The sequence below is a fragment of the Benincasa hispida genome, chromosome 12, assembly GCF_027475165.1.
Source record: "Benincasa hispida cultivar pf3 chromosome 12, pf3_genome.v1.1, whole genome shotgun sequence".
Classification (NCBI taxonomy): Eukaryota; Viridiplantae; Streptophyta; class Magnoliopsida; order Cucurbitales; family Cucurbitaceae; genus Benincasa; species Benincasa hispida.
Window position 1 is genome coordinate 76,770,984 of NC_143489.1, and position 10,380 is coordinate 76,781,363.

Here is a 10,380-nt window from a genome sequence, read left to right on the forward strand (position 1 = left end):
CATCTAGTAAAGTTGGTCAAGTAACCATGATTATGTAGCTACGATCAAGTACGTTTGACTATTCGATGAAGCATGAAGGCCACTCGATCGTGCAGCGCACCAAGTTTAAATACAATCGTAAACGATCATGTAGACGACTACTATGCAATGAAACATGATAGTCTAGACGATCAAGGAGCAAGCATCGTGTAATATTTACCGAGTGATCATGTAGCTAGTGACTATGCGATGAAGCATGCTGGCCTACACGATCGTTTAGTGCGCGCAACTACCATGCAACGAGTATCACATACTCAACGCTCGTTTACCCCTATCGTTTACACGATCTGACTGAATCTTGGTTTTCTTCTTCCTCGAAGTAAACTACATCTCAATGCCTTGAAGCTTCATCATAAGCAACTCGAAACAGACTCAAATTCTTTGAATTAGAGACTCGATAGCAAGTTAATATGCCCAAAAACACAGAGGCCCTTCAAATTAACTTTAAAATGTAAAAGAAAGCAATAACCAGAGGCAATCATCCCAAAAACTCCATTAATCCACATCCACAAATACATTTAACACTTAAATATAGTGTAGACATGCTTAAAACCCACTAAGAATGTAAATGCATTTCAATACATCAATGGATTTGGAATATCAGAACAACCTACTTTGATACCAATTGAAGGAATTCTCATTTCAAGAGAACCAGTGAACGGAAGCAAGAACTTTTCAAATCCATTGTGAAAGAATAAAGACAATTACAAACATACAAGAGCATTTATGCATTATAGAGAAAATCACAGCATGCTTTCTTACTAAAACAAAAGGAATTTAAAGAACTCTTCTTCTGGAAATCCTCGCTCTCATCACAATCACGAACTATCTGATCCTTAAACGGCAACCCTCGACACTACCACTCAACAACCTTGGTATTCTTGAAGTGAGAATCCAGGAGGTGTGGGCTCGTGTGAATTTAGTAGAGGGAAGGAGGAAGTATACGATCGAGCTACACGATCAAGTAAGTGGGAGAAATATTTTGTCTATCGTATAGATGGTGGGTACTTGATCGTCTAGCAACCTCTCGCTCTCATGAGCAATCGTCTAGCAATCTCTCACTCTCGTGAGCAATCATGTAACAATCCATTACTCTCGTGAGCAATCGTCTAGCCACTATCTCGCTCGATTGTTTAGTCTCTTGAAAGCGCTATCGTATAGTCTCTCGTGAGTGATTATTTAGTAATTCGATAATGAAGCGATCTTTTATAAAATGAAAACTTTTTTAATTTTATTCTCCAGTTATTAAAACTGAAATTAACCTCTCACTTGCACGGTTAATGGAGAAAAGAAATAACCAACTAAACGATTCTCTCATAATTATTTGTATTATAAATAAATATAATAAATAACTTATCATTTTATGTTTATAACCTATAGATATCACATCATATGTAATATTTAAACCATAGTTCTTTTCTCCTTTATTTAATATAAATCATATTTATATCAATTCCTCCCATTAATATATCTAATACATCAAATCAATTATATCACATATAATTGAACCAATTTAATTATATCATATATAATCAAACTCCCTCTTGTTAATTTGAACACTTCAAACTAACCCAAAAATGGGTTCTCAACTTGAATCCATTGAGCTACCAAGGAGACCTTATGGACTTGTAGCTTGAAGCTTCAACGGTACGTGAATAACTGACTAAACTTTTTAATCGCGTATCCACCATCCGTTAACTGTCGGGCATTCCACTAAAGACCGACAGCTGCACTATTTTCACTACAGATATATTTATGTGTCCATATGATCAATCAACAGTGCGATGACCCTTCACAAATCGCACGTAAATACAACTGGGCCAATTTACCATTTTGCCCCTGTAGTTACATCTAACTTTTTAAGTACCACTGATTCCTCTAATGAACAATAAGTCATAATCCTACTATGACTGAGTTCTCTCTTTCAAAGAGATGGTGTGGCCACTATGTTCAAGACCTGGAATTAGTCTTTAAGGGAGCAATTTATCTACTTACCCCTGCTTCGAGGAATGAGTGAATTCCGTCTTGTGTAGTTGAGTTCTCAACTCTCCAATCAGACGAATCCCCAAAATGGTAGGCTTGTTGAGTTGGCAATCTGGCCACTCCTACCCATAAAAATCAAAGAACCATCCTCAGAGGCAGAAGTTCCCAATTCACTCAGGATTAAGGTTATGTCTCTTATGGTCATTTTAGTGAAATGTAAGTCTCAATTATCAACGGCGTTATATAAAGAGACTAATCATTTCGTGGTCTGATCTTATACAAACTCATGTATAGGATACCTCCGCTCACATGTCTCCACATGAATGGTTAGGATCATACCATTTGTAGTACTTTACAACACTTGTAACATCTACAAAATGGGTCGTATCCGTAGTGTCACTAGGATAAGGTATCCTTCTTTTATCCATCTACTACAGACCATTTAGGTTATTACTTAAGGCATGATCCACTTCTATGTCTCCATACATGCTTAAGTGACGTAAAATAACCACGGATCTTAGTTTATTGGATTGAGTAAATGCTTATAAAATAACATTTACTTTATTAATAAAAAAATGTGTACAAAATGTTTACAAACTACAAGACCACTGGGAGAATTAGGACACTAGTCCCAATAGACCTGACATTAGCTATGCAATGGGGATAGTTAGTAGATATCAGTCTAATCCAGGAATTGATCAATGGACCGTTGTTAAAAACATCATTAAGTATCTACAGAGAACGAGGGACTACATACTCGGTTATGGTTATAAGGATCTGGTCCTTACAAAATACACAGACTCTGATTTCCAGACTAATAAGGATTTTAGAAAATCCATATCAGGATCAGTATTTACTCTTAACAGAGGGGCAGTAGTCTGGAGAAGCACCAAGCAGGGGTGTGTTGCTGAGTCCACTATGGAGGTTGAGTACGTAGCAACTTGTGAAGCTACTAAGGAAGCTCTATAGCTCAGGAAATTTCTGACTGATCTAGAAGTACTTCCAGACATGTGAAAACCATCATTCTTTATTATTATAATAATGGTGTTGTGGCTAATTCCCGAGAGCCTAGGAGTCACAAGCGTGGGAAGCACATAGAGCGAAAATAGCATCTCATCCGAGAGATTATGAATCGAGGGGACGTCATCATTACGCAGATAGCTTTGGAGCACAACGTTGCTGATCCATTTACCAAGAACCTAACGGCTAAGGTGTTTGAGGGTAACTTGCTGAGTATAGGTCTACGGATAAGCCACGTTTAGTCTAGGGAAGTGGGAGATTTTGTACTGGGCGCGTATTATGCCTTAGTTTATTATTTTATATGTACTTTTATATTAGTATAGTTTTATATTGTACACTCCACGAGCTTTAGGACAAATGAGAGATTGTTGGGGTTGATGTCCTAAATCTCGTAGGTCCTATAGTTTGTAATTGTAATGTACAAACATTTATTTATTTAATAAAATAAGAGATGTTTTATTCGACATTTAGTACGATTGACCCACAAACCAATATATTAACAACCAAGGTTTTATTCTGTAGTTTAAACATGTATATAGAGACATACAACTGGATCATGTTTAAGTGATAACCTAAATGGTTTGTAATAGATGGATAAAGTTGGGTACCTTATTCTAGTGACACTACAAATACGACCCAGTTTATAGATGTTACAATTGTTGTAAAGTGTTACAAATAATCTGATCCTGATTATTTATGTGGAGACATGTGAGCGTGGGTATTCTATACAAAGGGATTTGTATAAGACCGGACCACGAAATAATTAGTTTCATTATATAACACCGTTCATAATTGACACTTATATTTCACCAGGATGACCATAGGTGACATAATCCGAATCCTGAGTGAGTTGTGAACTCCTACCCATAAAGGCGGTCCTTTGATTTGTATTGGTGAGAGTGGCCAGATCACCAGCTCAATATGCCTACCATTTTGGGGATTCGTCTGATTGGGGAACTGGAATACAGCTACACAAGACGGAATTCACTCCTTCCCTAACGTCTGGGTAAGTAGATAAATTATTCACTTAAAGACTGATTCCGAGGCTTGAACAATGTGGCACCACACCTTCTCTTAGCTCGAGAGGGGTTTGGTCATAGTTGGACTGTGACTTATTATTCATTAGAGGGATTAGTGGTATTTAAGGAGTTAGATGTAACTGTAAGGGCAAAAAAGTATTTTGGCTCAGATGTACTTACGAGCAATTTGTGAAGGATCATCGTACTGCTGACTGGTTATATCCAATGGACATAGAAATATATCTGTAGTGCGAAGAGCGCAGTTATTAGTCTTAGTGGAGTGATCGGTAGTTAATGGATATTCAATAATTTAATTTAAGAAGTTTAATTAATTATTCAAGTACCATTGGAGCTTTAATCTACAGGTCGATAAGGTTTCTTCTGTAGCTCAACAAGGATTATTGAGAATTCATTTTGGATTAATTTTAATTGTTCAAATTAATTGAGAGAATTAATTATATATGGTATAATTAAATTAATTATATATGTTATATAATTAATATAATGTATTTGAAATAATATAAAAACTATGGGTTATGTGTTATATTCAATGATATAACATATAGTTATATATACACTATACATATAATAAGTTCACTATATATATATATTTTGTTCAAGTTTATTTTATTTTATTTTAAATTTAAAATTTAAAATTAAAGGAAAGGAATTACAACTCCCTCCCTTTGATTCTCTCAACTAGACGTGTTGGTGGGCAGTTTTTTTCACGCAGAATTAGTTTTTCATCTTCTTCTTCACAGACGTGTTGGTGGGCAGACGTGTTGGTGGGCAGTTTTTTTCACGCAGAATTAGTTTTTCATCTTCTTCTTCACAGAGGAGTAGAGTGTGAAAGGTTCTATTCTTTTCCTGAAAATTTTTTCCTCTCTCAAACTCTCTCTCTCTTCCAATATCTTAAAGTCCACACACTCTTGAGAAATTTTCTACCCAAAAGAGAATACGGAAGGTTTTGATTGGTAGTGTCCTCACAAATTGTTCGTGACCGATTCGAGGGTTTCGTGAAGAACAGTTCTACATGGATATGTATTTCTCCCAACCCTTTTTCTTTTTCTTTGTTTTAAAGATGCATGGTGTAATTTTTCTCGTTAATGCATATTTTTGTTCTGTAATTTTTATATCATGTGAATATTGAAAATTGGATCGATCCTCGCTTCTGCTATGGAACTTCTCAGTTCCTCTGGGACCAATTGTAAGTAATTTATTATACATTTTTATACACTTTGATAGAATATAATATTAGATATATCATCTGATGGATTGACATATTTTCTTACTTTTACTTTAAAGATTGCAAAATCTGAAGAATCGTTGAATGAAAAGGACTTAATGGAAACAAGCCTGAAATTAGTTAAAGTTATATCCTCAAAATTCAAGAGGTTATAACTAAATAATATATTTGTTTCTACATTTTTTATTAACATTTTTGTTATTATCGCTGATAGAATAGTAAGTGTATAAAATTAAGCTTACTGATATACCTTATTTCTATTTAATGGTTAACCTTTTACAAAGATTAAAGATCAAGACAGAAAAGAAAAGCAAATTAGAAGGGGAGAAAAAAGAAGATGAAAAGGAATTGCACAAAAAGAGTTATAATTATTAACTGATTGTAATATTTGATATGATATATTTGTTTTATGTACATAATCTTAATAATAAACTTTGGTTTATATAATCAATACACATCGAATGATTGAATTTTGGGTGATAACATAGAACAAACACCAAGAAATTGAAGAAAAAAGGACAAAGAAAAGAATGATAAAGGGAAAAAAGTGGCAAAGTCATTATCTTAACTATATCATTTTAAACATTTTTTATATTCTTTTGTATGATGCTAATAAATAAAATTGTATTTTTTAGGTTATTAAAATCAAATTACTTATAAGGAAAGCTTCACACCATGTTGACGATGCTGAAAACCTTAAAGTGCATAATGAACGGCCAAAAAGGAAATTGAAACCCACTCCGAAAGCTATTATTTTGGAATTGGTCAAGAAGCAAGAATCTCCAAAAAAAAAAAAAAAAAGACACAACAAAAGTCAACAGTTGAAATCGAAGCACCTAGCTTTAACTTGAAAATTTCACAAAACAAATGATACCTTCGATAAAACTTTTCTTTTTTCTTTAATATGTATAGATTTTGGTGTTAAGACTTGGGTGATAGACGAACTTTATATTTTACGAACTATTATGTTATCATATAACACTTATCATAAAATTTGATGTTAGGATCTTCTTTCAAATTATGATGTCTTGAACTATTAAACAATCAAGAAGGAAATGTTACTATCAAATTTGTATGTAGTCTATCATCTCTTGGCTTTATTGTCATCATTAAGCTTTTTAAGTAAATCAATTTACAAAATCGATTAAGAACAAATATGAATTAAGAACAAAAGCTTCTGTGCATTGATATACCTTATCTTCGGTATATCACCTATGCATCTTTGAACTTGAATAACCTTATATTAGGTATATCAATTAAGAACATATATGAATTAAGAATATAAAGCTTTTGTGCATTGATATATATTATCTTGTGTATATCACCTATATATCTTTGAACTTGAAATACCTTATATCAAGTATATCAATTAAGAAAGATATGAATTAAGAACAAAAATCTTATATATGTTAATATACCTTATTTTGTACATCAATTATGTATCTTTGAAATTGAAACCCCTTATATCAAGTATATCAATTAACAATAGATGAAATAAAGTAGAGAAGAAAATATTCCAAAAAAAAAAAAAAAGAACGGCTAATACACCATTGATAATTGTTAAAGTTTAAAACTATACATTGTTCTCAAGCTTAAATGAATATTAATCGAAATGTTTAGGTGCATAAAATTCAAAGAAATATATTTAATCAATCAAAGAACTATTTGAACAATATAAATTGTTCAAATAGGTTCAAATTTAGAAGTTCTTTTAATACGATCAGGACGCTTACAATAACGACACTTTGAGCACTTTGAAATTTCACCAACAGAAGGAATCATTTTCTTCCGAAGTCTTCTTACTGGACGTCTGAGAATTGGAGGCAAGACATTATCATACACCTCTACAATACTCTAATCAATATGGTTGCCAACAGGGCGAACTAAACCACCATGAGTTGAAGACGACGTACTAAATAATACTTCAAAACAAATGCTTAAGGATTCAAATTAAGATAACATATCACAATAAGAGCATGAGCACATGACATTTCTTCAAAATTTCAAACACGACAACTGCAACTATTACAATCCAACTTTACTATAAAATTGTTTCTGCCATCAACTATTTGATATTCAAATTGACCCACAGGATTAATCTAAAAATATTTATTGAGTCAAAATAAGTAATAAAATCATGTAATATAAATGATCGACACACTTCAATAAAGCATATTGGTGGTATATTATCTAACTATTACACTTATATATCAATAGTTTACAATTTCAAAAAAATAGACATAAAATATAGCACTTACAGTGAAACTACGTGATTCGTCAACTAGCTTTCTTATCACTCCTTCAACCCAAGAACTCAAAATGCTCTTCAAAATAATGCTAATTTACTCCTATCATAAAACCATTGTTAAAGCAACTCTCTAATAGACTCAAGCAATGATGCAATAAGTAAATCTCTATCAATTTTCAACACAGAATTCAAGCTCTCATAAATATTTGTTATCATCATTTGATATCTTTGTCTAAAGTATACACACGACCATCTCTCAAAACTAACTTTTCTAAGGTATTTTCTAATAGATGGTTATATCACCTCCATCAATCTCATATTCAACTCAAAATCATCTATTTTATAAGCGTTTGCACATTTACGAAAAAGGTTCTCTATTAAGGAGTATTTGAATGACAACTTAACACTCTTCAAAAGATGTTCCACACAAACACAATAGTCAACTGGTGGAAACACATTCAAAACACCCTTCGTAATACTTATATGTCTATCAGAAACAATAAATAATCACTCTCACTTTTCAAAAGAAAGTTTTAAATGTTAATAAAAACATCTCCAAGAAGCATCATTTACTGAATCTACTATACTAAAAGCAAGAAGGAAAATTTGGCTATTACCCTCCATTGTTGACATAGTTAACAATGTTCCACCATACTTACATTTGAAAAATGTCCAATCAACAAATATATTTAGTCTATAATATCTCTAACCATCAATTGATGATTCAATAGCCATGAAACAACATTTAAAATGTCCATTTGAATTTGTTTCATATGTAGTAAATGGATGCACAAAAGAAAAAAACAAAAGAATAAATTCAATAGATACACTTAATAGTAAAACTAATATATTATGTATATGGTACAATATTTGGAAGATACACGTTATAATAAGTATATCAGTTGCCTGATATAACATATGTCCAGAATATAAATAAAACAAGTAAAATATTGAATGTAAATTATATCAATAGTATAGAAACAAATAAATTAAAAAATAATCATTAGTTGAACAACATATTAAATTAAGTACAAAAACAAATTTGAATTCGTTTCTTTTAACTTTGAAAGGACATTGGAATCAAAACATAAGAAGCATCGACATCTCCTTTCAACAACTTTATAATAGATTCTTTTTCTCTTCAAGCCTTATAATAAACCACAGGAACACTATAATTCATATGGATATGATGCACAATATCTTTTGGTGTTGAATGATCATAACTATATCTTAAATTCTCAACCATACATTGCCTAATAAATTGTGAAGATACTTGTTTATGAGAAGAACGAACAATCATGGAGCAATTATGATCACTAATGTACTTTCAAATCATCCATAATTCACTACTTTTATAAAGTAATACTCTAAAAACCAATGAAAACCATATTGCTAATACTAACATCCCTAAAAATTTCTAATTCACCTTCCAAATCAACCTCAACTATAAAAGAAGAAGAAGAACCAATTAAAACATCCAAAAATATATTCACGACATGAGCAACTAAAGGATATTTATTACATTGATCCTTAATCAAAGTAAACAACCAAGATACATCTTTATTTTCAAGAATCTTAAGAACATGCTTAACATCATTACTACCTATATCCAAAAAAAACTGAAAGTTCAACAAATGAATCAAGTTGGATTTCATTATGTATCAATTTAACAAATGAATCAAATATCATCCTTCCAATTAGAATACAAATAGTTTTGTAATCAACATAGCATTATCAGTCATCCCATTGACCACTATGAAAAACAAGTATTGGAAGCTTAACCATGACTGAAAAAAAAAATTATAAAAATTGAAATTAGTGATAACTCAAATTCACATGTGTAAGTATATCAATTCCCTAATACATCTAATATAAGTATGTCAAGCTACTAGTATACTATATAAAAGCAAAACATAATCAACATAAAAAGTACAACAAAATCAATGTAAAAAAATATCTTAAATTCCAACAAACGCTAAACTTCACATGGAAAAAATAGAGAGCAATCACACAGTAAGTCAAATTTTTCTTCCACAATCTATAACTATGGAAAACCTTCCTGATTTCACATTGCAATTAATATACATTTGATGTCCTAAAACCAAGATTTCTACAAAAGAAAAAAGAAAAAAGAAAAAGAAGAAGAAGAAGAAGAAGAAGAAGAAGAAGAAGAAGAAGAAGAAGAAGAAGAAGAAGAAGAAGAAATCGTGCTAATCACATCTATAATAAAAAAACAAAACAAAACAAAACAAAGAAACAATAAAATTGAAGCCTTTTCCGTTCAGATCCAGAAAAATCAAACTCCAAAAATCTTAAGGACAAAATCAAAATCACTAACGATTTAGGATGAAATCAAGATTGAAGTACGAAATCCAACTTCAAGCATACACAACAATCATTTTTAAAGAGGAGGAGGAGGAAGGAGATAGAGAAGAAGAAGAAAGAGAAGAAAGAGAAGAAAGAGATGTTACCAATTTCAACTAAACAATTGAAACAAAAAGAAATCACAAGCTTCAAATCTGCAAAGAAAACAAAGAAATGATGAAGGAAATAAAAAGAAGAAAAAATAGCGGGAGAAAGAGGAAATAAAATTTGGCAGGGGTAGTCTGGGAATCATAAAAAGTTTCAAATAGAAAATATCTACTTGATGGGAAATGTGATTCTTAGGGATTCTACTTATGTCATATTTGCAAAGTTTGAAAAGTGAAAGACATAATTGCTAAATCTTAAATTTATTTAATTATCCAACACAATTTTTCTAAAAAAAACAAAAGGAAAATTATTCTTCACCCGATCCCCACCCCAATCTTTGCAAGGGGATTTTC

The 10,380-nt window shown here is 31.7% G+C and overlaps 1 long non-coding RNA gene across 1 annotated transcript; it reads right to left on the minus strand.

Moving 5' to 3' along the window:
- Positions 1 to 6,831: 6,831 nt before the first annotated feature.
- On the minus strand, positions 6,832 to 10,152 carry LOC150032204 (uncharacterized). The gene is made up of 3 exons (XR_016525167.1): positions 10,027 to 10,152; positions 7,566 to 7,655; positions 6,832 to 7,117 (listed from the first exon to the last, which is right to left on the minus strand). It is a non-coding gene; the product is annotated as an uncharacterized LOC150032204 (long non-coding RNA).
- Between the last annotated feature and the right edge of the window lie 228 nt (positions 10,153 to 10,380).